Source organism: Lagopus muta, chromosome 4, assembly GCF_023343835.1.
Source record: "Lagopus muta isolate bLagMut1 chromosome 4, bLagMut1 primary, whole genome shotgun sequence".
Taxonomy (NCBI): Eukaryota; Metazoa; Chordata; class Aves; order Galliformes; family Phasianidae; genus Lagopus; species Lagopus muta.
The window spans coordinates 62,814,114-62,841,694 of NC_064436.1; the positions used below are offsets into that span (position 1 = coordinate 62,814,114).

The following is a 27,581-nucleotide window of genomic DNA, read 5'->3' on the forward strand; positions in this document are numbered from 1 at the left end:
TGCACTTCTAGTGGTTATGTGTGATCTTGGTTTTATCAGTGTTATGACATTGACTTCTACTCAGTTTATGATCTGTAGTAATTAGTTGATCCTGCTTTGAACTGCTCATTCATTGGAACCTATTTTTCTTGAGTACTGCTTTCTTGGTTCATTTCTGTTAGACCTGAGCTTGTCAGCTGATGAGTGAGTACTTCAGTGTTCCCATTGCTTTCCCCAGCTTTGCATATAGTATTTGTTGAAACCCTTGCTGGGCTGACTCAGCCTGTATGAAAATGGTGTAGGGTTTTTTGAGGACTGAACTGACCTCATTTCCACTCTAGTTCCTTCACCTTAGCATTTGTTTTCAGTTTGAAGCATAAGAGCTGACTAGCAGCCAGCCTAGTATGTTGGAGTGAGGAAGATTCTGGAGAAATGGGATTTCTATTGACAACAGCAAGTCATTACAGTTCATCTGTAAAATGGAGTCAGTTTATTGTAATGTAAATTCTGTTCCTGCTTTGGAAAGCATTTTTCATGCCTTAATGCAATTCAAGTGGACTATAACCACACTTAATTATTTTCTTAAATTGTACAGAGCCAGACCCATGACAGAATTTGAAACATACTCAGACTTTAATAGCCTACAGTATATACACAAGCACTTAAGCAGACTTTTATTTCTATCTGGATTGTTTCTTTAGTTTGTTAATAGTGTCACGTGAGACTATGAGTGACTAAGAGTGTGAAGAGTTCTAGTAAGGCAAAAGAGGTCCCTTCTCTGTGTTCACTGCACCAGACTAAGGCAATGCAACAGTCATGAAGTTGCAATTGAAATTGTTTCAATTTGTCCTTAATATAAGAAAATAATGTTAATAGTACAATAATACACTGGCCTTTTAAATCTTACAAACTTAGAATTTCATAATTGTACCAGCCTTTCCCATCTCATATCTTCCTAATTGTTGCCTTAGGCTGAGTTTTCCATAATTCTTTGAATCCTTTTCCCTTCCTCATCCCTTTTACTTTTGGCTTGAGACAAATGAAGATCTGAGAGATGCCATAAATAAGCATGAAGTAATCAAGACTACTGAAGGGCTTGCAGCCCAGAAAGCCAACCGTATCCTGGGTTGCATCAAAAGAAGCATGACCGAGCACGTTGAGGGAGGTGATCCTGCCCCCTACTCAGCTTGGACCCCACTTGGAGGACTGTGTTCAGTTCTGGGGTCACCAACACGAGAATGACTTGAAGCTGCAGGATTGGATCCAGAGGAGAGCCATGAAGATGATCAGAGGACTGGAGCACCTCCCCCATGAGGACAGACTGAGAGAGTTGGGCTCTTCAGCCTAGAAAAGAGAAGGCTCTGGGGGGGACATTATAGTGGCCTTCTAGTACCTGAGGAACTTAAACTAAAGCTGGGGAGGGACTTCTTATAATGACTGATTATATTGCTGTTTTACTTTGTGGTCTCCTTTGACTTCTGCAGTATCTATTTGTGGCATCCTGGAATGTTTCTTTTTGTATGATAAGTATTTTTTGAAGTCTCTTCAAGGAAAACTTCAGGTTTAAAGTATGGCTTTCCCTTTATAATGAAATTGGACAGAAGTCCAAGGTGTAGCTCTTGATTTTTAAGTATTATGGTAGCAAATGGATGAAGAGGGTGTGCAAGACCCCAGCAGCTTCTTAGGTAGCTCGTTGAGTGTTTACTCGTTGAGCAGAAGAGAGCCTTGGTCAGGGTGGCTGCTGCTGTGTGTTGAATGTGTGTTGCTGCCTTAAAATTCCTTATTTTGAAAACCCACAGTGCTTGGGAACAAACCTACGCTGACTTTTTTTTTTTTTTTTTTTGTCAAAGGACAGCTTTAGCCTAGTGCAGCTGGTCTGCTCCCTAAATCAAGGATGGAAAAGATGATTCTGCAGCTACTCTGTAGGTAGTTTTTGGTGTTGTTTGCCACCTGGGAGAGCTGCTGTTCTCTTGTGCTCATGGCTGCCTGTAAAGCTGGGCAGATATCATTCCTGCATATCTGTGCCTGCTTCTGCTTGAGCTCCAGAGGTGAGCTGAGGAATTGACTGCTAGCTGTTATTGTATATATAAGTACTGTTATTTTCTCCATTAGAGGCACTTTCAGTTCTTGTAAATAAAACAATTGTTGGTCAAATATCTTAGAGGTTTTGAAGCAAAGAGATGAATCATAGCAATCAATAAGTGTTTTTATATGCTATGTTGGATTCCTCCAGTTTCTGACCTTTCCTTATGTCATGTTCTTCCACAAGAAAAATTTCAAATAAGCCTGAAAGACACTGAAGGGCATCCACAATACTGATGGTCTTCTGACTTTACTCTTTTATCTATTGAATACAGCATTGGCCACTTTGAGTCTTTGTTTTAAAGGCTATATGGTTTCCAAGAATAAAAGAAGTTCATGGGAAAACTTTTTATTTTTAGTAGAATTTGCCATAACTTGGTTTATGCTCAGTTGTTTTCATCTAGCTTTTGCAAATAGTATTTTCATTGGTTCCAGAATGCTGCTAGTGGAGTGACTGGCTGAAGGTGAAGTCCAATTACTGTCTTAGGAAATTCACACTGGTTATGGCATTTTTCTGTTTGAAGAGTGGAAAATATTGCATCTATTTAAGATAACTTACTGGTTTAGTTGAATGGGTAGAAGAAAATAGGAGGATTGGAAGCTTGTTTTTTAAACATAACACTTTCAATATATTTTGGCATTAAAGTTTGCAGGTATTAATAGGCATGATTTTGTTGGTAGCTTTGTCATGTTTGCAGAGAAACTTGAAGAAAGGATTGTTGTCTTTTTCTCTCTTTATGCATGGCTCCTCATTTCCTCCCCCCCCCCCCCCCCGAAAAAAAAAAAAAAAGCTTTGTGAGTTTCTTAATGCTAGGAACAAGCCCAAATAACTTATTTCAGAAAGATAGTTGGAGCTGTCACGCTGCATTTAGCACGATCTGTTATCGTCTCTCAGAGCTGTCAGCAAGAGAGGGATCACTGTAGCGTAGCATTATAGCATGACTGTGGGGTCGATGTGGGTTCAAGTAGTCACTAGGATTTTGCTAGTCTTTTCTTGGCATTTCTAATCCTTTGTACCTTCAGTTTCATTGCCTGTGTCAGTTCAGCTAAAGCTCATAAGGGTTTGATAATCTTATGCTTACCCTTTGGTATCATCTGTGCAGTTGAACGTCAAGTAGCAGAGATGTGGCCACCTCAAAACTCCGGCAAAATTTCGGTCTTTTCCTAAAAGTGAAGTGGCCTGAGGTTTTCTTGATTATCAAGTCCTGCTTAAAGTAAGTAATAATGTTTAACTGCTGTAGCTTGAAGTAAAGCAACTCTTCCTGGATGTGGCAGAAATGCTAAATCACAGCTTCAATCAGTGATTGAGCACCTGGTGGGGAGGCAGGGCCAACCCCGGGGAGCTCAGCTGCAAGCAATGCACCTGAGTGACTGGAAGGGGTGGAGCAAGGATCCTCATTTAAGGGTTGGTAGTGGAGGCAAGGGTATCTTGCTGGAGCCCTCTATGTACCTGAAGCCTTTCAAAGGTTAGCAGATTATTTCCTTTGCTTCTGTGCATGTGGCTATTGCATTTGAGCAAGTCATCACTTGCTGCAGCCTGGGACTTTACTACTTTGCTGTCATTTCTTTGCTTTCAATTGTGTTACACTGGGGAACAAGTCAAATTATGTAGTTGCTGCCAGATTAGCCTGTGTTGTATCCCCATTGTCCACTTTTCTGAACATCAGCAGTATTTGAGCTTTAACTGATATTTCTAGCAGCTTTGTCTGAACAATTGGTGAACTTGAGCAGAAAGCCTTATGAGAATGGGATGTGAAGCTTGAACCCTGAGGCCCCTTTTGACCCCAGCTGTCCTGTGACTGTGTAGTTGTATGGTAAGGCAGAGCCCTCTTTTTGCCACATGAAAAATGCAGAAGTTTGCCTTTTTATATTGGAATTAATCTGATTATATTGTATTAATCTTAACTTTGAATACCCATAGGTGTTCTTTCACTTCTGCTTTTCCCTTGAAAAAAATTTGGGCACGATGTAGTCCTGTGGTTTATGTTGTTGGCTTTCTTTTCCTCCCTCCTTCAGAGTTGCTTTTTGTACACCTTGTTCAGAAGCTGAATTTTCTGAACTGCTTAAGAAGGATCAAGTCAGCCCTTCTTGATGGATTCATTTTGTTGAGGAATTGTGTTCTTTTCCTTTCCCGCAACAAGAAGAGGTTTGCCAGCGTCAACAGAAGCTTAGTTGCCACCAGTGGAGTTACCTTGTTCATGCACATGAGGTCACTGAAAGAGCAGGGTGAAGTGATAGATTATTTTATGGATGTACATCTCCATCTTGGGAATATTTTTTTTTAAATCACAAATGTTAATGAAAAAAGCCATGTAACTGGTGTAATGTTAGGGGTATGTCTTTAGATGAGTCAGCCTTCATTTTAAGAAGTTTATTTTCTCAGTGGTGTTGTTAACAGATGAAAAACTTCTGTTGGAGCAGCTTGGAGATTAGTGTCTTGTATGTCATTTATTCTACCTGTTGGGCAAGCAGATTAATAATATTGGAAGAAATTCTTTGTGAAAGAATCATGTTAGCCACTTGCTGTTATTACTTTTAAAATCCAACTTGTCATGCTGTACCACAACTATTTTTTGATAAGCAGGAGACTATTTATCAAGAAATAACTGGAAAGTGAGGCTGGAGTGATTCTCTCTAGTCAACTGGTTATTTCTCTGCTCAGAGCTGGGCAGATGTCCAAGTTAAATCTCATTCCAAATTAGGTTGGGTTGCTTAGGTTGCATCCATTGACTTATAATTTTAGTTTTTGGGTGGATGGAGTAATTACTGAAAATGTATTTTAAACATATATAAATATAATAAGGATGTGAATGCATGCGAAGTAGTTTTTGTCTTGAACTTCTTGATTTTTGACACCTACTTTTCTCTCTGCCTTTATAATGTTCTCCATAGGGACAAATTGCTCAGTGTACAGATATTAATTTGGGGGAGAGCAGAAGCCTAATACAGTTATTGGGGGCAGAGAAGAGGCCTTTTCTTGTGGCTTAGGAAGTCTCCTCCTAGCTCCCTGCTTGCCTGTACATTGCCTGCCTGCCTGAAGAAGCGATGTGTGGGGCTGCAGTGTGGTGGTGAGACAGTAAATATGAGCAAAAGCTCATAGAGGTGTGAATGGAAAATAGATCTTCTGTCTGGTATTACTCCCGAGGTCCTGTATTTCTGTATTGAGAGCTTAGCTCAGATTTTGAGACTGGGGATGACTGAGAATAGGTCAGAAAAAATTTCCCTGTGGTGTGCAGAACGATTTAGAAGCTGAGATTGGAGTGACATCCTGGTCCTTTTCCAAGTCAATGGAAATTGTATTGCTTGCTTCACAGGAAGCAAAACTTCCTATCCAGCTTTTGGAAGGCATTATCTGGTCTAAGACTTTCAGACAGAGTTTTTTGGTGTGGGTTTTTTCCCTTAAATTTTTTTCTCCAAAGTGACTAGGAGGAGGTAAGTGACTGTACTGTCTGGAAGTGTAGTTACATGTCACATTAGTTACTTCTGTTTTCTTCTACTAGGACATAGAAATGTCAGTGTCTTAGTTAGTGTTTATTTTATTTAATTTAGATTTTTACAGAAAGAGCAATTGGTGTGACCTACCTGCCCTGGGACAGAACTGTTCTGAGTAGTCTTTCTGTCAAATATTATGTCCCTAACTTGAGTCATAGGAGATTTGGTGCAGCCAGTGCAAGTATTGCATGACTTAGCAATTTCACAGCATCAGGCAGAGTTGCTGTGATGTGCAGAAACAATTTCCAAGCTGTGGGAGTGAGACTGGAAAAGCTTCAGTTATTCTCAGCAGTGTTTTGTAACAACTGACTGCCCAAATCCTACTAGATAATTAGCCTCCACTGTAGTAATTACTTTGTGAAGTCACTCAGCACACATCTGAAGTGGATGTGACTGTGTGTGTGATGACTGGACGTGAAATACTTCAGAAATAGTTCTGTATGTAACAGTATTTCTAATCAGATATTCGGATTATTTCCTTAGCAGCTATAGCTTGTGTACTGTGGCTGAAAAAAAGTTGCCCATCACAGTCCAGTCTGTACAAAGAAACTTCTGTAACTTTTGAAATGATGTTATTTTCAATGTCTAACATCAGTTTATGTAGGTTGCATATTCTATTTCTTCATGTATGTATCAACTAAAAAAAAAAACACCCTCATTTTCTATTGCAATGGTAGTTTAACATGATTTCTCACTTCTTAGAGGAATTAGTGAAAAAACCACTATATATCCAATAGCACTTAAATGTAAGGGAATTGGGTAACCTTTGGAAACATAGCTGAAAACGTCCAGTCCTGTGATTTAGCACTCTTAAGCGCAGGTTTCAATAATCTTTATGAATGTGTTTTAACACAGTAGGTAGGAGCTTGAATATAGCATTAGTATTTTTGCTGAATTCTGTTATTTGTACACTAAGAATGAACACAGTTTTAAAACACCCTCATTGAAAATCAGTCAAATATAATTGGGGGTGGGTGTTTTGCTTCTGTTCTGTTGTATTTGAGATACTTCCAGCAGCTTAACAAGTGAATCTCTGCGTGAAGTTGTGTGAGTGTGGAATAGTACAGGTGGCAGCGGCTACAGGAAGGCAGGTGCAAATTTCTGTTGCTGCATTGGAGGCCTTATCAGGTTTGCATTTTCCTGCTTGTTTGCTTTAATGCTATCGATTCCCAGATGTAGAGATGGCTGTAGGGAATAACTGAATAAGCATCATAGCTTAGGTCATCATAGGTCATTTTCATACTGCATTGCATAGGTTGCTGAGAACAGAGTTAGTTAAAAACTTATGTTAATAAATGAACCTTAGCTAATGGTGTCAATGATTTCTACTGAGGTTCTTTCTTAGAAAGGTTTAGCTGAGCAGCAGATGGAGGCAAAGAGTACTCATTATGACAAACGCTCTCTTTTCTATTTTTTCTTTTCCCTTTTGTTTGCATAAGCAGTGTATATTTTTATAGCTGGCTAGGATCAAAGCACTGATACTTAACGTGTACAATGTAAAAGGCCAACTGCTGACAGGGCAGTTTGTGTGTTGCATTTTCTTATTTGCTGTGACATTTTTATGGTGAAGCTCAAAGAAATCAAAACTTCAATTCCCACTTAAATCCCTCACTATCAGTGGTGTTTTTCCATCACTGCTGTGCTTTGGAGAGATGAATCTGTAGCATGTTGGTAACTCTTAGTTCTTCTACCCTTGCAGGCTGGTGCTGCTGAGACAGGTTGGTCTGACTATGGGCTTTGAAGTATTCCAAGCTTGTATTTAGAACTAAGCTATGTATCATGAACACTAGGCAAATTGGGAGATCTAGAGTACTTCATAACATTGAAGGTGTTTACCCAGTACATCTGAAAAAGAAAAACCTTTGTTCTTTATTAGAAATTAGTCTGTCTCTGTTATAACTGAACCCAGAGTAAGGCTCTCTATTCTGTTCTTCCTTCCACCTCCCCCCAGCTCTTACAGCAGTCAAACTCTACAGAGCTTGAGTGTAGGCCAGACTGGGTTTTCAGAGACTTTTTTTTTTCTTTGGAATCTGGTGTATGGTTGAGGGTGGCTCTTGGAATGTGGCTGTGCAAGTAATCGTTCAATCTAAGCTGTGTCTATTGCAAGTAGCTTTGGAGTTCAGAAATAGCAGAATGCTATTGGGAAAGCAAATTCAGATTCATTGACAGAGCTTCTGTCACTTGACCACATCATGCTTCATGAAGTTTGAGACCAATTTAAACAAGATCACCCATGACTGAAGTTAGACTTTCCGCTCTGATATTGGAGGGGTTGCAGTGTGCCTGGCATTCTCATGCATGCAGACTCTGTGGCTAGCACCTACAGGTGACGTTGCTGTTTTATACAGATTATTGATGGAGTTTTATTGCTATTGGTGCCCATAAGTGGACAGTATATTACAAAAATAGCAAAGTGCTTTAAGGGTATATGACATCAACAGCTTTTCTTTGTAATACATAAATAACTATGGAATTGTCTTGTAGTTCCAGCAATAGTTTCAGAGAGTTGAAGAGTATGCTTCTTTCCAAAGGTAGCATGTTCTTCAGCAGCAGTAGTTTATGCTCGTTGGCTCTCCGTAACAAAAAGGTTAACTTAGTGCTTCAGTGTGGAAGGGTTCAACATGCTTCTGAATTTGCACATGAGATCAAAAACCAGAAATTCTTGAATGCTGCTGCTGACTCTCAGAACAGACTGAAGTACCTATAGGTGTGTTGCATAAAATCACCAACTCATTTATGGGAGTGGTGGCTGACTACTTTGGGAAGGTGGCTTAATAAAAATGCAAGCAAAATAGCCCCTGAAGAGGAGTCTCCGTTACAAAAATGTGCACTGAGTATTAGGAGGGAATTGTTCTTCTGAGTAAAGTTGGTAACAATTTTTCATGGAACTCCGTAGGAAAAAAAAATTAACATTGTTACAAAGTGAGCACTCTTTTCTTTCCTTTATCCTCTCCAATTTTCTCCTTTCAAGTTTTCTCTGGTTATTGGGAATGTTTGCCCATCAGTGGTTGATGTTACAAAGCAAAGGTCTTGATTATTGAACTAGAACCACCGAAATCTTTCACATCTTTATCAAAGCTCTTCTTATTTGGATCAGCTCGATTTCAAGGCAAACATTTGTTTTGGGGGACAAAACCGCTTGCAACCTGTGTATTTCATTTCTAATGAAATAAATTATTGTAATAGTCATTGTTTCTTTTTTCTTTTTTTTTTTTTTTCCCTGGATTTAAGGTCAGATGATGTTTCTGTGCTTTGTGGAATGCATTCAGAAGATAATTAGTAACAATTTACTAATGAGCTATATTTATATATGGCATTGTATACAGGAGCTGCATGTGCCCCATGCAACAACTCGCGGAAGCTCTGTATTTCAGAGCACCTCCTGGAGCTCATGTCTGAGCCTGTGCTTAGCAGGACTGCTTCACATGTGATAGACCGATTTCTGGCATAGTTTCAGATCTTTTTAAGCCTTAACGGACCTTCATTTGGAAAATGTCCAATTTGCTTTGAAACATGTTTCTCTTAACTTTGATTTTAATCTGAAAAGCTGATAATTAATGTAGGAAAATTACTAAGAGATAAGGTGGATGACTTAGAGATGATATTGGCAAAAGAATGAGAAAGTTGAATGTTCAAATATATGTATACCTAAGTTTCTCTGCGCTTTCTAAGGAGGGATCATCCCAATCAAAAAGTGGTCAAGATAGGGGAGAGAGAATGGGGGAAATAAAGCATTCTAGCAAAATTAGAATGCCATGATAGTCTGGGAAGCTAAGCAAGTGGCCGTGAGAGATTTGACTCTTTTCCAGTCTTAGGACGTAAAATGGAAGTTATTCTAAAGTTTTTGTTTCTTCATCTGGTATCCTGAGGAATGCATGAACAAAAGGGGAGATATAGTAAAAATCTATGATGTTAATATTGTTTGAAGTACCAAATATTTATTTTTTAATTTAAGGTAAATTCCAGACACTTTTAATGTAGCTTGAATTTATTAATGTTCTAGTTGGTACCTGCTTGAAGAGTTTGTGGCTACATGATTGGCTACAAGGTAAAAAATTACAGTGGACAGGAATACAAACATCTGCAATTCCTTTTCCTCAGCGTATTTGGCCTGATGTGCTATCTTTCTAACATTGAAGTTGTCTACGTTCTTTTGTTTCTTAATTACAAAATTATTTACAAAATGAGCCACAGACCTTGTATGAGCCACTTCAAATATAACATTAAATATAGATTCCTGCTATTTGAAGTAACGATGTTGAATGCAGTGTTCGAAACTGAAGGTATGAATTCAAAGGTGGAAATTCTAGTTGACCTTTTGTTGCTGATCTTAAGATCTTGCAAAATCACAAAACCTTAACAGTATTGTGATGCTTTGCAGAGATGCATCCAGTATGGAAGTGTTGCGTTAAGAACAAATGCTGTCTTCTGATCACAAAAAAACCAAATCCTAGTGAGATGTAAGATTCAAATCTTAAATGTGACTTTTAAACTGTTTATGGAGGAGTAAAAACTGGGTAGTGTTTAAAAATTGGAAACGATAGGACTGAAGGTGTTTGTCAGAAAAACAGTTCTCTTGCTTTGTTATTGAAGTGCTCAGGTATCAGTCTGACTGCTGTCATGTTTGATGTGTGGCTCAAATCTGCATTTTGGTGAGTTTTAAATGAAGCTTCTAAAATGAACTAATTGTCATTGTAGTAGTTTTTCTTTGTAGAATCATAAGCTATCTTGAGTTGGAAGGGACCCATGGAGTCCAACTTGCTTTGTGTATGTGATTGAAATATTACCGAATCACAGGGTTGGAAGGGGCCTCAAGGATCATGAATCTCCAACCCCCTGCTACATGCAGGGCCACCAACCTCCACATCTAATAGTAGACCAGGCTGCCCAGGGCCCCATCCAACCTGGCCTTGAACACCTCCAGGGACGGGGCACCCACAGCCTCTCTGGGCAGCTGTTCCAGCACCTCACCACTCTCTGTAAAGAATTCCCCCTGACATCCAACCTAAATCTTCCCTCCCTCAACTTAAAACCATTTCCCTTTCTTACCTTGTTGATTTTGTTATTGCTCATGTGTAGTTGTAATATAGCAGTAACTTAAAACAAATGAAAAGAAAAAAGTGAAACAAAAAAAGCGAAGAAACAAAAGAAATTTGATGAGACTTCCGTAAGAAATTAGAACTGTTGTATTGTTGGCTTTGGTAATCTGTTGGTAACCATTCAAAGTGTGCTCATGGCTGCAGAGAAAACTTCTATTTGAATTCTACGTCTTGAGCTGGAGAGTTTAGTTATGGAATTAGGGGAACTACACCTGATTCGGTTTTGTCAGCAACAGTTGCACTGGGAAGGTGAGCTGACACTGCACAGCTGTAGGAGCAGTCAGTGCTCTGAGTGCACCATTTTGTGGAAACTGAACAGCCAGCAGATTTGTTGGCTTTTCTTTAAATGAATGCTGTTTGCAGAAGATTGCACTAACTGGAGACCCTGTGTTCTTTGTGCACGGTGCAGGTCCTAGATTTCTGCTGTTATCAGTGGCTATGAACCAGCCCATACTTACTGAACTCAAGTCTTCTGGGAAGAGAGCAGCATTAATTTGCTGTAACTATTGCCTAGCACTTCTCACATTGCAGAGAAAATCTTACGCTTTATTCAGCGCAAGTTTCAAGGCCTTAGATCATTTTTTCTTTTAGTTCTGAAGTAAGTCTTGATGTTATGTTAATGTTCTCTTGCAAAGGTTCTGAACCTTCCAAATTTTTCTGTTACTGCATGTTCTGTGCTTTCAGTGTCTGACAAATTTGACAGACTTGTTCTGCAGGAGAAGCCTTGGAATCAGCAGAACAGAAATAGACCCATTAAACACTTGCTGGAAGGTAACATATAGTGAGAGTTTGAAGGGTACCATAAAGAAATCCTTCCACTCTGAGTTCTGTATATAGAGATCATGTCATGGAACAAGGAATAGACGTGAAAGTGTGTATGCACACAAATTTATATATATTTCTTTTTTCTTTATTGTTCAGCTAGGTAACTAGTAAATAGTTTTTATCCTTACAAATGTCAGCATGGAATTAACGCTGGTAAATTTTTTCCTGTTTATTGAAGCAGGTGTATAATGTTCTAATTGAGAGGATGCAAAATTTGTGTGAATTCTGAAGTATCCTGAAAAAATAAAAATAAAATACCTCAAGTGTTACCTGCAACTTAATGAAGTCTATCATTTGGTGGTTTTAGATGTATTAATTTATTCAGCTCAGTAAACTATATGTTGGGATAATGGGCAACTACCTGACTGAGGCCTTAATTTGCTTTCATTTTCAGTCAGAATTTCTATTCTTAGAGATGTAAGAGATTTCAGATCTGTGAATAGAAGGATATGAGATTCTGCTGAATGCTATCTTGAAAACAGCGTAGAACCGTTGGGGATAAATTGATTTTTGAAGCCAGTGTGAGCTGATTTATTAAGGCTGAGTGCATGGAGGAAGCCATGATTTTGTCAGGTAGGCCTTAGGTTTGATTTGTTGATGCTGAACTTGATAGTTGGGAGATTGCGAGTCTTCTGTGCTAGGCAAAGGGAAATATCTTCATGATTCCACTGTTGCGAGGGAAAGAAATGAGTCTAGGTAAGTTTTATGGAGCTTAAACCTTAGAGTGCTTTTTGGGAATGCTCCAAGAGGCTGTTGTTAAACTTGTTTTCATATCTGGTTTTGTTTAAAAATCTGTGCCATGTGGTGCACTAGAGGCTTGTTTTGTCTCACTTGTTTATCTGTCTGCATTTCTGCACTGCTGCAAAAGGGCATGAGGTGGGGACTTCTGGGGGAAGGAAGGTTACCTGCCTTGAACTGTGTGCAATATAAGTGGAGAGAGAGCCTGTGTGTAGTTCCCTGCAGCAGTGTGCTGCCTGTGCACTTCGGAGGAAGATGCTGCATTATCACAATTTTCTTTAAGCTGTACTTCCTGGAGCAAAATAAAAACTCTAGAGCTTTTACTTTCTCAGGTCTTCTATTTTTGTTTACTGTACTTCTTCCAATTATCAACTTTTTTTGGTGTGTTAAGGCTTGCTTTTTTGTTTTAACATCTATTATGTCTGAAGGCTTGCCTATCCAGTTGAGTTGAGGAGACCTGATAGAATTAACTGAAGATGGGAAATGCATGTTGATTTGCACATATTCATTGTGCGCACTTGCACAGGAGAAGGTGGCCTTTGTTTGATCTTTCAGGTTGATCTTCCTGCAGGAGATGTCATTTACATATAAAATGAGTTTTTACCATTAGTTTCTACTCACTTGTTGGTCTTCAACAAGAATTAATGCAGTGAAAAGCTCTTCTCCAAACCAGAAATTCACAGCTACAGTTCCATCTGCTATCAAAAGCTCCCTGTGAGTATGATTGCATTTCTTACAAAAAAAAGAAAAAAGAAAAAAGAAAAAGAAAGCCTTTCTTAGGAGCTAGTTGTCACTATTTAGTGCATCAGATTAGGAAACCTGTTTTTCATACTTCATAAAGGCAAAATTGGACACTTTCATTTAGCATTTTAAGATAAAGCAGTGTGGTAGGCTGCAATCAAACACTTTCTCATTGCTGTCTTATGCCTTTGAATAATTAGGGGCTCAGTAGGAAAAGCAAGGAAAAAGTCATGTGAAGTAGTTACCTTTTTTTTAGATAGAGAGGAGTTAAGATTGAGCCTGAAGAAGGCTTAGTTGCACAGGGTGTGTAAACGTTAATTATAATTGCAGATATTCCATGAGGTCAATGCTGTATCATTTTATTTTTAACTTGCACCGTTTTTTTTTTTTTTTTTTTTTTTACTTATTTCACTAAGGTTGCATTGGCATGTTTTCAGTGGTAAGTTTTGACTTAGTTTATTCTAGTTTTAGGAACAGTAATAATTTTCATTAAATGTGCTAAAATTAGTGCTGATGTTAAACTGGGCCCTTATCCTAGGGAGGAATCCATCCAGCAGCTGAGTTGCTTAGGCTGTATGTGATGTTATGCGATCTTTCTCTTAAATAGCAGTGAGCTAGCTCAGTGGAACTGTGTTAGTTGTAGAGTTAGCTTTCTGATACAGGGTAACATGGAGGGGGAAGAAGTGCAATAGCAGTAAAATTTGTAATTTGGAATTATCAATCCATGATACTCTGGCTATTGAACTCTGTGTGGCTTTTTCAGTGCAATCTGAATTACCGAATCCTGCTCACCTACAGACTGTAGAGTAAGGTCTGCTGTTCCTACAGCTCATACAGTTTGTTTTGTCCTCCTTTGTGTGGCCATTACTAAAGCAGCTGCTCCACTTAGAATTCTTCTTCATCTCACTGGGGCCTTAGCATACCTGGACTGTGGAACTTGTTTTGAATGCTTTGGATGGCACTAGTTATGCTAGGTAAGCAACACTGATTGTACCAGGCTGCTGTGTCAAAATGAGTACTGCCTATTTCACAGAATGTTGTCTACGTAATTTTATCACAATTGTTTCTTCATTGGGTTTACACTGCATCCTAGTGGAAGGAAGCTGAACTCATGTATCATCTAGTTTGAGCCTGGGGTTTTCATTAACACTCATGAGCTTCTTCAGGAGAAGAGTCTTCCCTGTTCAAATCTTTGCTATGTGGGAAAGTGTTGGAGGGTTACTCTTGTTGTTGCTCACTGTGGCTTTTTTTGTTTGTTTCCAGAATTATCTGGACTTCCTGTTCCCAGGATAGTATCAGGGTTCTGTGCTTATGATATTTATCTGAAGTGGTCAGATAGTGAGACTCAATCTTTGCAGGTCTCTTCCAACCAAGGTATTTTGGTTAGTCACCTTGTATCTTTTTCTTCCCCACATCTTGGTGATGAAGTTGTTGTTAAACTGTGCTGTAACTGAAATTGCAATGAGAAATGAAGTGAAATGGAAATTGAAGAAACAGAGCAAGAAAATAACCCATTACTGATTTGGAAGGTATAAATGGATGTGAGAATACAATGAAATGCATGTGAAGAATCTCAGCTAGCTTTCCGCTGTGTTTGGTTACAGTGAAAGATGCTAAGATCTGCTTAAGCTTTAGTTTAAAGAGAGAAAGTTACTTTGTAGCTGGAACTGTTGGATCATCAAGTCCACTGCAGTCAACATCCTGAAGATGAGTACTTTCAGTTCTATTACCCCCAGTGACACCACTGCTGTATATATTCAAAGCAGATTAATTTTGCTGGGGTTACTTTCAAATCACTGCTGGCCAGCTCTGCTCATAGGGTGCAAATGCTGTTGTCAGAGCTCAGCTCTGATGCAAACCATTTCCTTTTGATTTTTATCTGAGGTGACCGGACTTGTGCGGTGGTTTTAGCTCAACTCTAAGACAAGCTTGGATGTGAAAACAATCTTGGCAGTAAGAGCCAGCCTTCATTTTCATAATTATAAAATAAAAATCAAACTATTAATAACAGTTTTTAACATCATATTTCCTGTCTCAGGAGTATTTTCGTGAAGAAATAATTTTGCTTTTGCTTCAGTGATAAACAAGAGGACGTATAGCTCAAAGGAGGAGTACTGACCTTACTGCAGCTGGAAGTGCTCCTCTGAAGGAAAAAGAGAGTGCACCAGAATGTCTTTGAATATTTGTACTGTTACTGCATACTTGTTCTGAAATAAGCTCTGGGGAGAATGAATTGAGACAGAAGTCAGCACCTTGCTCTCTGAGTTCGTGCATGTGGAAATGCACTTGGTGCATCTCATGGTGAGGTGACAGAGGTACTCCCTGGGAAGGGAAATCCCACTGCTTTCTGTTAAGATTTACTTGTTTGGCAAAAACAGAACAGTTCATCTCTACTTGTTTACACACTTTGGTACCAAACTTCAACTATGTAACTATTTGTAACTATTCAAATGTTTCTTGTATGCATATTTGTAGTAACTTCTGTATTTGTACATTACAATGTTTACTCAGAAGACTTCAAATTTTATTCATTGTTAGTTAATAAGCTGTTCTATTTATGGTTATACAAGTAATGTTGATCTTGTTATTTCTGCTGAATTACAGTAGCTGCAGTACTATCAGACCATCATGAAGTCTGCATTCTTCATAGTATTTTCTTCAGAGACCATATCTTTGGGGAAGCTGATCAGAAGATTAAAAGTCTTTCTAATACTAAATGCTCAGTGGAGGCTTCTGAAATGCAAGCAGTATAATTTCCTCAACTAACTTCTGAAGACATGAGTTACTGTTACTGTGAGCTAGTGTGCTCCTGTCTAGATGCCTGGCTCAGCTTGGGCCTATGTCTGCAGACTCTATGGCTGGGCCTGAAGGAGATGTCTGGCTGATCAGCAGTCACTGTTGTGGGCAAGTGGAAGTGCTTGCAACTCAGTGAGAAGGGATATCCTGCTGATGAAGCTATCAGCTGTGGAAAGATGACTTCCTGAGCAAGAGTAACTGTTTCAGTTTTTTTCTCTTTCAAACATGAGTCGAGATTTTTCAGGAACAAGTAACACCAGCCGGTTGCTGCGCATCATCAGGTGTCTCATAATTCTTTTTCTGTGGTGACAGTGAAATTTTTGCTTAGGTTCACCATTTCTTATGTGGTGAACTCTTGCCTCCAATTGCTTACCCTTGGCCATGGGCAAGGAGCACATAGGCCCTCGCTGCAGCTGCTCGTGTCTCCTTGAATGGCACTGGGAGCCATGCTGCAGCTTTACTGCAGGCAGCCTGACAGCTGCAGAGGTACCAAGCTGCAACTGCCCTGGTAACTTCAACTTTTCTGTTGTCTGTTCTATGAAACTTCAATACACATGGGAAGCATTCGTGTTTTGTGTTAAGGATATCTATAAATGTACACTGCTGAGAAATTTTTGTGATTTTCTCCTGACTGACAGAGCTATAGATTGCTGTTGAGAGTTGAGGATGTTTTGTTAGGAGCAGGATAGGGGAAATCACTTGAAGGTTTATTCACAACTTAATAGGCTGTGGATTGTGTGGTGTGTTGGAGGCTTTGAAGTGGTGACTCATATTATGCATCATCAGTATCAGGAAAGAGTGCTTTATATAACATAGGGTTTAGATCTTGGTTAAAGTTTCAGACAAGTAGATTACTTTTAGAAACAGTGAATGTGAAGTTTGGAGAAATGCGAAGTTGGAAGCCAGAATGATACACATCACAAATAATGTTAATAAGCAGCTTTGCAAGAGGAATATGGACTTCATAAATTTATTCCATTTCTGTCTATTATGAGTAATTTGTACTTTCATGATTATAGTAATTCTGGATTGGTTTAAGTACAAAATGATTGTCTGTACAACTAAGTGATGTGTCAAATTCTGTATTGAAGTTACCGTGACTAGTTCAATGATCACCTCTTGCTTAGCTTTCAAATCAGCATGAATTGCTTAAAGCTTCATCAGCTCCAACTGTTCTGGGCAAAGTCTGCTCCGTAAGACTGAGGCATGGACAAAAATACTTAAATTTTGGAATTCCCTCTACTGAAACTTGAACATAGCCAGCTACACTGCAAATTTGGATCATCAGTATACAGCATCATCAGAAGAGGCTTTTATCTTTGAGCTTTGTTCTTCATGTGAAGAAATAATACAGCTGAGTCAAAACAAGGGGAAAAAGCTGTCTAATTTTACGAAAAGCAACACAATTGGAATATTTATAGAATCCCTTACCCTACCTTGTTTTATGTGCTTAAGAGCTCCATGAAAGACTCATCCTGTGCAGATACAGGAATGTAGTGCAGGAGCTATATGGCCCGAAAGGGAATCCGTGGTCTGTTGTATAACAATTTGCAGCTGTATTTCTCCTATCTTTCTTTCATTAGCTTGCAGAGAATGTAGTTGTTAATAAGAAATCTTTGGAATGTTTTCTAAATTTACTGACGTTATAGCTCTAAAAGTATTTGAACTTCAATATGATTAATCAGAAATCACATACTTGATGTGCAATTTCCTGTGGTTTGTATGAGTATTTTTGTGATCCTCCACTTTACTGTTATAAGCATTTGATTTTCTTATACATTAAAGACAATCGTACAAAATATAATCTCTTGCATTTTAGGTCTTGGAAGAAGTCAGTTATCTTTCAGTTCAGGTTATGCATTCCTTTGCATCATGGCTTGTTTCCCTCTTACATGCCACCACTGCAGCCTTGTACTGCCTTAGTCTTTAAGGATTCAAGAGAATTACAAAATTGCACTTAATGATACAAACTCATCTTGGTTCTTTTAAAAGAGAAAGTTCCCTTTTTCTAACAGGATGAATGGGTATAGAATTCATCTTATATCATAAATCTCCAGTAGAAGCAATGAACTACACAAAATAACTAGCTGAAGTCTTTTTCAGGACTGATGGTAGCCTGCAGATTTAATTCATCGTTTCAGTGTGTGCTCTGAAGATGAACTTAGCAGTGCTCTTTCTTATTTATTTATTTATTTATTTATTTTGCCTGATGGTCTGATTTAGTGGGATCTTGCAGGTAAAGGAGAAGTCAACAGTCTTTTGGAAATTGTTTTGTGTCCAGAGACATGAGTTTGGAGTATGAATGCGTACAATTAGATTTGAGGAACTGATGTCTCGTGCTTTCTTAATATTCTTTGGAGGAAATAAATTTTAAATTTCATCTTTTTGATTAAAACTTGTACAGTGTGTTTCCTCTTGAGTGCTTCCCTATCTACAGGTGAAGACGTATTTCCTCTCCAGTGGAATACTTAAATGGAGGATAAAGAATTTGCCAAAAGCAGAGCTCAGGCTGTAAATTGCTCCACTTAATTCAGTCTTGCTTAGTAGTTACTCTTCTAAATTAAATAGGAAGGTAAATTCCTTCTCTGGGATGTCTGTAAGAATTTTTTCTGGCTAAAACCTCACTGCGTTTGTGTTTGAGAAAAGCTCATTGCCTGGGAATTTCTATTTTGTATCTTATGATTCTTATTTCATTATCTTTCTTCTCTTTATCTGAAAACTGGCAGTTCTCACTTTCTTAATCAGGAAGTGAGAAGAGTTTTTGAACATTGGCTTTTGTTTATAATTCAGAGATGTGAGAGTTCAGAAAGGAAGCATTCAGTGTACAGAATAGGCAAGGAGATGAGAGATTGGAAATTGTGGAAATGCAGGTATGTTAATAATACGTATCTGACTTGTTCTGAAAAAACTTTTTTCTCCATGTGGAAATGTTTGTTTTGATTTGAAATGGTCTTTTTGAACACGTGAGAAGTTGAATACGCAAACTCAGAGGTTTCCCAAGTGACATCTGAAAGCTGTTATGTATGTCTACTTTTCTCCATTCCTTCATCAATAAGATTTAGTTTTTAAGACACTTGTTTAATAATAAGCTCATAATGAGTTCATTCTTAATCTGATAAATCATAGAATGATTTGGGTATACAGGTGGCATTCTGGGCTGAAGTTGCCAGCTCATATTGTGTCTTTCATTGACTGACACCCCTAAATCCTTCTCAGGGCTGCTCTCAAGCCAGTCCACTTGACTGTCTGTACTCTATACTCTGTCTGTATTTGTGCTTGGCTGATTTTTGTCTTGTACCAAAATAACCAGCGCTAATTATTGTTGAAGGGCTCAAATTTCGTGGAAATATCTGTGAGGGAATCTCCATACTGTTCTTGAACACCTGATGTTTTTAAACAAAGAAGCACAAAATTAATACATTCCTGCTACATACAGTACAGTTCAGACCACGTATTGGTGTTATTAACCACAATGGAGAGATGCAACGCACACATTAGAGATCCATTTTCAAGTACATTCAGCAAACCATTCCAGAGCAGCATTAGTATCCTTCCTTCGAGCAGCAGGTGAACAACTGCATGTTCAACAAAAACACCACCACAGTATAAAGTAACGCAAACTAAGGCTGTGTAAGAGTACCAGAAAGATGCAATGCATAGGCAGTATATTAATTATTGGAGAGTACCAACAGGTGTTATTCTAAAGCTAATCCTCTTTCTTATCTAATGTGCAATTAATTACAGATGTATAAATATACAATACATTACATAAAATTAAATCCCTGTAAATTAGATAACAAGCAGCAAAAGGTAAAGTCTTTGCTTTGAAATATCTTGCTGATGAATAATCAGAACTATTACACACTAGCAAAAGAAAAAAAAGTTTTCAGTGGTTTGGAAATAATATTACCTTCCCTTCTGCATCCCAGAATATAGGAATCTTCTTTCAACAGGTACTTACAGTGCATTTCCAAAATACAGTATAGAAGGTTTAGTTTAAAAACACCCAGGAAGTTCTTATTACAAATGACATGATTTTCATTGGGCCATTTCTCCTCCCATTTACTTGGGAACATAAAAAAAACCCAAACTGTGGCACAGTTTGGGATGTTAATGGATGTAAAACCTTGGAAGTGAACAACCAAACGTATTACTCCTGGTCAAGTCTGAATGCCAGTCAGGTTTCTAAGTGCAGTATGACTCTGAATGTTACAAAATACTGCAAACCTTACTGTAAAATAAAGCACAGCTTCACAGTAGCTTCTGCTCTGTGCATTTTAAAAGCACAGTTACAATAAGTTATCATAAAACCATCAGGTAGCAATAAGTTACAGATGTTTGTGGAGCAATTTCCTTGTCTGTTATCTTTCCCAGAGGTGGGTATTAAGCTGCCAGGGTTGATCTCTGTGCTCAGAGATATTACTGCTAGAACTATTTGTAATTATTTCACATTTCAAGAGTTATTCTCCTAGTTAGAAAAGCTTATTTGTTCTTTTTCACTTGTTTTAACATCAAGTAACTTGCTAAACCTGTTTTTTTTATAATGGGGGAATTGCTTACAGAGAAGGATGCTGTCTGAAAAATACTGATTTGCAAGGTTGCTCTGGAGAGTTGTGGTAAATGGAAAACATTAGTACTGTAATGGAAATATTCCTGCAGTTCTCCTAACACTGTCAGGTAGCGTATTATATAGTGTAAGGTAGTGCTGGTCTTCTTGAACTATCCAACTTTTCTACCGATAATCCAATATTGTTAATAAGGTTTTCCATTTGTGGCTCTCAATACTGTGCAGCTTCTTGTGTGCACCTCCCAGGGAACAAGTGGCCTTCTCATCTGCAAATCTCTGTTTTCTGTGCCTTAGCCCTGGAGGCACTTCAAAAATGAACTTGGCACGTCAGGTTTTTTATGCAGTATTCTTTCACTGTACCAAATACAATCTTTCTTCCTTGCATTTGGATTCATTCAATCACAGTAGCATCCTAGTTATTGTGGCTACACAAGTCTATTCTGCACTGTTTTGCAATGCCTCCCTCTTGTAGCAGGCACAGAAGCTATTTTCTTCATTGTCTTTATTTTCCTCCCTAATACAGCCCACCTAACTCCAGTGCCTGTAGGAGGCTTCATTTAGTACAGAAATGTCAGCAGCTCCGCGCAGCCGGACACGAGTACCAGGTTGTTCTGCTTGCTTTGCTCCCTGCTGCTCCTTGGCAGGTCTCCTTTTTTTTTCCTCTGCATAGTCATAAAAAACTTGACTGTAGCCAGCTTCCTTATGGGACTAATTGGCATGCTGGGTATATCTTGTTCCCGTTTAGGAGTGAAAATCCTAAAGCTTTTTCTCTCTCCAAATAAGTACTTGAAGCTCAGTGCCATGTCCAGCACAGGCAGGCAGGAGACTGGAGAGAAAAGGCCTTCTTGGGTAAGGGGGAGGTGAGAACAAGTCCTTTAAGCTGGGATCACAATTTATTCTGTGTTTTAACAGTCTGAATTATAACAACTCACCTGAGGTGCGTGCAGAACAAAGGGGATGCTGTGGTTGCTGACTGATACTGTGAGTGAAAGTGACCTTGTTTGTCTGGTGTACTTCCTTTTACAAACAAACAGAAAACCCTTGTGAAACTCAGATGTCTGAGTACATACTTCATCTCTTCTCATCTCCCCCTGTCTAGCTAAAACATCGATGAAGTTTTGTTATTTATTTTCTCCAAACAGTCAGATTCTCTAGCATTTCATATTGCAGCAGTAATGCTGGTATCGACATAAGCTGCGTTGTGTTACATCCTGGAATCCATGCAGGTTGTACAAGTCATTTTGTTTAATGCCATTTAAGAACAAACAAATCAACCAAACAATGCCAAAAAAAAAAAAAAAAAAAAAGTAATGTAGTGTTATCAATACATATTGATTTTTAGTAAATTTAGTAAATCTCATAGGAGGTGAGTGACAGTTGTCCATCTTTTTCATGTACAGACAAGAACCTTGGTCTATGTCAAAGGCTTTAATGAAATCCAGATAGATTACATGAGTGGATCTTCCATAAGAAAGATACTAAACCGTATCTTGTACATTTTAGGCAAAATAGCACTGTATAGGGGGAAATCATAGAATTGTGGAATTATTTGGGCTGGAAAGGCCACAATAGACCATCAAGTTCCAATTATCTGCTGCTGCAGGCTGGTTGCTCCCCACCAGATCAGGTTGCCCAAGGCCCCATTCCACCTGGCCTTGAACGAGTGGCACATCCACAGCTTCTCTGGGCAGCCTGTGCCTTTTAAACCCTTTTTTTCCCAGAGAAGGTGGTGGTATAAATTCTGCTTTCTTTTCATTAGGTTTTTGGGATGATAATAACTTTAGTGTTGGCTTAGAGCAGGACTGAACATTGCTCACTGTGACAAATCAGGTTTCTCAGTGTTGTTAGAGCCTGGTTCATCAGTATATATGAAATATCTTTGGTGCAAAACTACGAAGATCAATGGGGAAAATTAGTTTGCCAATATTTGCTTTACTGTGGGGAAAGAAACAGATGTTTTATGCCCACTGTGGCACTTCAAGGCTGCAGTGTTTCACTTAGTGTTCAAAGTAATTTGCTTGAAAGGAGAGTGACATTCAGAAGTGTTCTTCAGAAGTTTGTTGCATGGCAGCCTCAAGTTATATTAGTTACATTACATCCTTATTTTTAATGCGAAATTGCCATTTTATTTACTTTGGTGCATCTCCGTGGAATTAGCATTTCTGCTTTCCTCATGATTGTCCATCAGCTTATAAGTTTATGCTTTTGTATTTTACATGGAAGTTCGTTGTGTTATTGGTAGCATTTATTCAGATGCAGGCATGAGATAGTGCATGAAGATCTTAGAGGTGATCCATTCCCTTCATGACCAAAATAAAATAAGGCCATTCAGAATTATATAGCAGCCTCTTAAATACCACCTGACTGTAAGAAAACAGAACAGTAGCAATGAACAGTTTGTGTAAGTTGGAGCTTGAGCTGTTTGAGGCTGATGAGATGAAGGGCTGTGTGGGTTCCTGCTGTGCGTGATGCTGACTGTCAGCTGGCATTTGTGTCTCAGACCTTCGCACTGCAGCACCTTATGTGACTGCTGCATGGCACAGCTCCTAGCCATGAGCAGGGCTTCAGCTTCCTGAGCACCTGGAGGTTAATTGGAAGTCAGGTGGTGTATCTGATGAGTATCTTCTTACCTGGTTCTTGTAATTAATACTGCCAGACCTGCTCAATTGCGCTTGTCAATGCTTTGACCTTGCAAGGACATCAATCCTCCAGCTCTGCCATCATCTCTCCTTGTGGCATGAAGCAGCTTTCAAGGAGCAGATTTGGGGTATTTTGTGGACTTCCTGCACCACGTGCTTTGAATGCAGGGTTCTCCAGACAGCTTCTGCGTTATGCTCCCATTTGGCTGTGCTTCTATGTCTGCTCTGTCTCAAGCCTCCCATGCCTTCAGATAGCACATATGATGTGCAGGGGTGCAGCAATCAGAAGCGGATTGCACCATGTCCCCTTGAGCTGCCACAGTGCTCGGGTTACCCACAGGCATCATCTGAATCTCTCATGGATCATCCCATCTTTCATGCAGTTAACTTTTCCTGTCACACATGAAAAGGGAGGGTACCTCAGGATGGTGTGTTCTTCCATCTGGTATGATTCATCAGTCTGCTGCCAGAAGGCAGAAGAAATGTGGTCAAATCTTCTCTGTGGAGGAAGAAATCTGATACATGAACACTGTTTTGAGCAAGTGAAAACATGGGACTGTGCATGTTTAGGTAAAATTTCCCTTGAAGGTTTATTTTGCAGCCTGACATCACGTTCTGAGATTATATTTTTTTTTAATGCAACATGGTCAAAAGAGTTCTTGTTATCCCTAGAAATTGTTTTGAGTTGTGTATTCTTGATACTGAAAGAAATGATGCTTTTATTGTCTTCCGAAATACATGGGCTTTGTTTTAAGTAATAAAACTAGGCCTTATTTTGTACAGTTACTTCTGCTTTTAGCAGGAGATAACATCTTCCACAGTTCCTTTGTCAGAATTTCCTGTAGCTTTCTTTCTTTCACATCACTTCACCTCTGCTTATCTGTGTTTCTTTGTCTTTATATGCCTTTTTCACTCTTTCTGTTCTTAAGTTTTCATTGCTGTAATACCAGTTTCATTGTTGGTTTTTTTTTTTTTTTTCTTAAGAGGAAAACAAGCCCCAAAACATTGAGACAATTTAAAGTCTCTATGTGAAACCTAACCAACAAAAGCATCTTAATGCTTAACTTTGATTGTTCGTTCTTCTAAAGGTCTGCTCTATTTAATTTTCTTCTGGCAGAGTGAGCTTCTCAATGGAGGATCAATTTATTTTTGCAAAGCAAAGAAGCCCTCCCCATGTTTTGAATCTGGGACAGTTTAAAAGACATGAATGTATCTTCCCCAGTAAGATGTTTCCAATGCATCAATACAGACTGGCTGAGTTGTGCCCTGTCGTTCTTCTGGAACGCTTTAAGGAGCAAATGCTGTATTGTGTTGCTTGTTTCCAGTTTTTATATTTCTTTGATTTAATGTTAAAGGCCGTTCTTGCTTTGCTGTTTACAGCTGCTGAAATTTGTCTGATTTGCTAATTTGGAACTGAAGAGAGTGCTTGGCTTACTGCCTGCTTTTCAGCAGCTTGTCGCAGACAGATGTTGTGCTGTCTCCTTCTGAGTGTTTTAAAGCTGCTCGAGTGAATTCTTCAGACAGCAGTTATAAATCCACGTACAGGCTTTTGAAGGCTAATAATTTAGACTATAAGGCTAAAAATTGAAAGTCCCAAATGGTGTATTTGACGTGCTACTCAGTGAGTGCACACAAGAATCAGTGTCAGCCTTTCTTAGTTTAAAGATACACATAGGGAAAAAAATACAAAATCCAATAAGTTCCAGTAATTATATAAGAAATTATAAAACTGGAGAATGTCTGAATGCTCTGTGAGCTGAGCATGTTGCTCTACTCCACAAAGTGTGCATAAGATAACTTTGAATATTCACATTTTGAATGGATATCAGCACTGTAGATTCCCTGTGCCTGTTTTGCTTAATTACAGATTCATGTATACACTTAAAAGTAAAATGATTTGGTGGCCATAATTCCTAGGAGAAGTTTGGAATATAAATCAAGTCTGACTGCATCAATCACAGAAGGTATCAGCATTTCATGTGTTTCAACTTGGGAAATGCAAGTGGAGTGTGTGTTTTAGAACTGCCCACTGTTTGGTAGCATGCTGCCTCAGAGGCACTTCCTGCTTTCTACTTTCTACTACAGAACTGTAGTGGAAACATTGGTTAGGGCTGGGCTAAAAGAAACTCCAGGTAAGACCAAATGCAGTTTGTAATGATATATCCAATACTGTCTCAAGAAACTCAGCTAAACAAAGCTGTGCTTGATCTTCTTAACCTTTTGTATTTTGTTCATGCAGAGAAATCATTGCATGAAAGCAGGAATGAGATGGACAAGGAGGAATTCAAAACAGTGGCTTAAAGAGTAGACAGTTTTGGAACAATTTGGTTTTGTTAAGAAATATTTTGGTTTGCTTTCTTGCACCCTTTTTTATGAACTTGTAGCTTTAATGGCATTTAGCATCCAGATGTGTTTGTTTTATTCTGGGAGCACTTTGCCGTGAGTCAGCTGTAAAGTGAGCCTTTCCATCCTCATGCATTGCCACACTGAAGACCGAAGAGATGAGCCAGTTTAAGCTAGTTGAGTGAGTGCGCACTCTCAACAAGAACAGAAACTAGTTCCTAATTAAGTTGCACTTTGTTTTATTTTCTCCCTCAATATGGTACTTGAGTACATCTTAATTTTGTATCTTGTTCTGTGATAGAAAGTGCAGAGATTCTTTGTAAATATGGCATGTGTTCTCTAGGGTCCTCTGAAGGCCAGAGGAAAAGGAGACAAGTGATCCCAGCCATCTTCTATTTAGCTTTTTGTATGTGAATAGATGTGGAATATTGTCCTCAGGTTGGGCTAAGCTGGGTAATATGAGTTCATGTTGTGCGTGGTCCCTTAAAGCGATTTTAACAGTTTTTATTAAATGCATTTATCCTCAGAGCAGCTTCCTTGTTGTCTCTTACTGCTGTTGTTGCTCGTGAGTTGATTTATCAAGTAGCACAATGTTTTAGTTTGCCCCTAGCAAGTTTTGGCAGGCAGCATTGAATTACAAGATTAAGCTTAGCGAGATCAACACAAGTCAGTGCAGAACTTCTGGATCACCTTCTGCACAGACAATTCACAGTGCCCCCACAAACTAACATTTGCATTGAATTATTGTCTTTTTTCTCAGTGATTGTTTTCTTTAATTTGTTTCATTACATGGTCACTGGGGAGGTAGAAGTGTCAAGTCTCATTGGTTGTGCTGGTGCAAAAATTCTCCTACATCTTTGGACTTGCCTTTACCTCTGTACCTGGAAGTTGGGTTTTGATTAAGATTAGGACTTGTTCTTTCAAGTGAGTATCTTATGTTTTAGAAATGATATGCAGGTACTTCTGTAACTGAAATTGTCTAACAAATCTGATACGAGGTAGAAGATATCTGCATCCTGTTTCATAGCTATGTAATAGATTAATTCAATTAACATGTTCCTTGTAGGTATGCACACAGATGTGTATACGTGATGCTGAGGAGGGACATGATTTATTTCTTTATTCTCTGTCCCCACCCTTTCCTTTTTCTTTTTCCATTCGCCAAATGTGTATGATGTATTTTTTTTATGGATCACAGGATATGACAGGGAATTTGGCATCACTCCTACCCCACAGCTGGGTGACGTGGGATGGAGGAGCTCAGTCCCTTTGTGGGAATGGTATGAAGATATGTTCAAGAAAATCAACCTTGGTTTCATTTCTTAATATGCTTTTTTCTCACTGTAGTACTTCATGGAATTTACGGGACTTTTATCTTGCAGTATACAAACACAGATAGGTCTTTTCTGTACAACATTTGGCCTTTGTAGTACTCCTGGTTTTGGTAAGCAGGATGTGGATATGTTATGGACTAAAATATGTAACTTCATCTCTTTCACGTTTTTAAGCACAAAATCAAATTTGGATCATCAGTTATCATTTACACAAACAAATGACAAATCTCAGGCCATCAGTTTGTCATCCCTAATCACTTTGCTTTTTTTTTTTTACCCTTAAGAAATCCCTCTATGCATGTTTCTGACTTTTGACTTGTGTGGTTATAAACGGTGTTGACAAACAATGAGATGTATTAATGTGAGATTGCATCTTCCTTTCCACATGCAGTTTGTGGAGAATAATGAAAAGCACAGGCTGATGTCGCTTGTGATGTATGTGGCACTCACAAGGCATCATTTCTGCTGCTGTCCTTGATGAAAATTATGCTGTCAAAGATGCTAGCTATCCATGTGTTAGCAGATGGTTTTTCTTTACTTTAAAATGTCACCACTTTATTGTGGTAATGGCTCAAGGGAAAAATGGTGGAGAATAGATTGCCATTAGCTAAGCAGAATTTAACAATGAGAAAGCATCGTGACAGAGTTTCTTTAACAAGGTATTCTGTTGTCTTTCTAGTTTGTCATCTTCACTATCGTGCAATTCTATGGAAAGAAATGGAGGGATAAAGATGCATTTGAAAGAAATCTAGATTGCCCCTCAACTTGGGTATTATCTTTGAATTTCATTAGATTATAACATTGTAATGAAACTGCATCAAGTTGGTTAGTTTGTGTTTGTAGTGTATAATTGTGTTCCAAGCAGAATTTTTTCCCACTCCTGTCTAATAAAGTAAAAAATACTGGACATTAAATATCTGCAAAACCACTGCAAAGGTGTTAATGT

General features: G+C 38.7%; 1 protein-coding gene across 5 annotated transcripts in view; it reads left to right on the forward strand.

Moving 5' to 3' along the window:
* ZFYVE28 (zinc finger FYVE-type containing 28) overlaps positions 1-27,581 on the forward strand; it is a 147,238-nt gene that overhangs the window by 14,480 nt on the left and 105,177 nt on the right. Inside the window, exon 1 of one of the 5 annotated variants that reach the window (XM_048942545.1) lies at positions 3,484-3,527. The exons of the other annotated variants lie outside the window; for them this stretch is intronic. The gene's annotated coding sequence lies outside the window, so the exon portion shown is untranslated. Of the gene's footprint in view, positions 1-3,483; positions 3,528-27,581 lie in introns of those variants that run through there. 5 annotated transcript variants of the gene reach the window in all.